General features: G+C 48.9%; 1 long non-coding RNA gene across 1 annotated transcript; it reads left to right on the top strand.

The window, feature by feature from the left end:
- The first annotated feature begins 315 nt into the window (after positions 1 to 315).
- LOC141279239 (uncharacterized) lies at positions 316 to 1,708 on the top strand. The gene is made up of 3 exons (XR_012333209.1): positions 316 to 327; positions 1,141 to 1,290; positions 1,689 to 1,708. It is a non-coding gene; the product is annotated as an uncharacterized lncRNA (long non-coding RNA).
- The last annotated feature ends 432 nt before the right edge of the window (positions 1,709 to 2,140 follow it).

The raw sequence follows: 2,140 nt of genomic DNA, 5'->3' as shown, positions 1-2,140 counted from the left end.
TTAGAAAGCCACCAGGAAGGCCTACCCAGGCTGGCTTTTAAACACATACACACTCAAATCTTCTTTCCTCTTACAGCCAAGGACAGCCAGCCCTGTGTTGAAAAGCACAGGCTCACCTTCTCGGTCACGAGGGAATGCTCCCTGAGGGTCAGAGTGGGATTTTGGAGAGAGTGAGCTCCATTCCATTTTGAACTGCCTGACCTTCCCCAGTCCCAGCAGAAGCAAGAGGAGAATGAGAAAGGGGGAAGGAGCGCTTCCTGTATGTTAAGTACTGTTCTATGCACTTAACATGAATTATTATATCGATCCTCAAAATGGACCTATGAGGTAATTGTTATTATTGTGATTTTGTGGGAACTGAGATGCAAAGATATTGAGTAGCTTATTGAGTGATGGAGTCAGGATTTAAACTCTGATTTTAACTGATTGCAAATGAGCTTTTTTCATCATAAGCAGAAAAGTTGCTGGCTCACAGAAAATATTCTTTTAGGGCAGTCATCTCAAAATTTTTCTGGCCCTATATCCCCATCAGTAAATATCTTCAAGCACCACTTCCAATAGATGCATATTTATTTGTAGATTAGATGCACTAGCTAATATCTATTCGCATTGATTGATAATAATATTAGTGCCCGGGGCACTGATGCTTATTGACGACAATGAATGTAAGTCTATATTTAATATACTGTTGGTAATTTGGAAACTTTTTTGGGCCAAATGTAATTAAATCATTGCTGTCTTAACCTCCCTATACGGATGACAAGTAATTCGTTCCACGGGTTGAAGAAGTAATCCGGCTTTTTTTTTCTTGCCTTGGTGTGCCTGAATTGTTCCTATTGTCTACAATCCAGTTTCATTGCAGGAAACATTTTAAGCCCCTTGTCCATGTTGTGAGGATCGTTTGGTTAAAATTAGATATTCTGGGTTGTAAATCTACTCGTTGCGTACATGTAAACCTTAAAACACCATAATTTGCTGAAACAGGGGCAGCAGTGTAGACCCCCTTCTATGTTGCATGATCCCACCCTGGCCTGCAGAGTTTTGAGTGCATGCAGAGAAGCCAGAGAAGGCTGAACAAAGGCACCGAGGTGGATAAGCATATTCCTTTGTAGTAAATGAAAGTGTGTCTCCTATTTTCAGAGTGAAAAGAAATAGGAATCAAAGTCCTTCCATAGTCCATGTCTTATTCTGTGCGATCCCTGGAGTGTGCACTCCCCCACGAGACCCCTGCTCCAGAAGCAGTGGACACGATAGTCCTGAGTTGCCCCTCACTGAAGGCTGAGGGCCTGGGTGAGAGAAGCAGGCCGTGAAGAGCTGGGCGGGTCGGTGGGGTGCGGGCACAAGAAGAAGCAACGTCAGTGCTCAGGCATCGGCAGGAGCAAAGCTCGAGGGCTTGGAGGCCACACCAGCCATAGGTTTGGGGCCAAGCCCACCAGACCCCCATCCTGGGAGGGTCACGTGGGCCCCGACGGCCTGGTGTTCTCGACTTCATCTTTTCTGAGCCCCGCTCTTTCAAAAGCCTCCCTGGCAAATGCTTGAATCCCAGGGCAAATGGAGATGCTCTCTGCAGCACAGTGATCCCTTAAGGTTTGTTTTCCAAGATGGAAAATAAAGGCATTTCAGCCCTTCCGTGGATAAAAATAACTTGCCGTTGATTTTGAAATTTCAAAATCATTTGTCTCCCGCAGACCAACCCGTACAATGGCACTTTGTGAGCGAGAGAGCCCTGTGCAGGGGCCACCAGGCCCGGGGTCCTCCGCCTGCCGACGGGAGGAGACGGGGAGGCCTTGGAGCCGGCCCAGCGTTGCTGTTGGACGTCATTCAGAAGCCCCCGCTGGGCGGGGGGAGCCCAAAGAGGAACACAAACAGAGAGAAGAGTAGTGGAAAACGCTGAGTCCTGGAGCTGGCCAGAAGAGCGTCCGCCTTTCCAAGCCTGGAGCCAGTGCTCTGCCCACCTGCAGCTGCGACAGCAAGCTGGCCGTGCCAGGCAGGGGAGCCTTGGCACTAGAACCTTCCGTCCTGAGGCCTGGGAGGGCAGAGCAGACACACCTGACTCTGCAGACAGCCCCTTCAGAGCCCTTACCCTGAATGCCGAAGTCTTCTCCTTGTCCCAGGAATCCAGGGGAGAAAACCGTTCTCC

This window comes from Tursiops truncatus, chromosome 8 (genome assembly GCF_011762595.2).
Source record: "Tursiops truncatus isolate mTurTru1 chromosome 8, mTurTru1.mat.Y, whole genome shotgun sequence".
Classification (NCBI taxonomy): domain Eukaryota; kingdom Metazoa; phylum Chordata; class Mammalia; order Artiodactyla; family Delphinidae; genus Tursiops; species Tursiops truncatus.
This window is presented reverse-complemented; position numbering and strand designations above follow the sequence as displayed.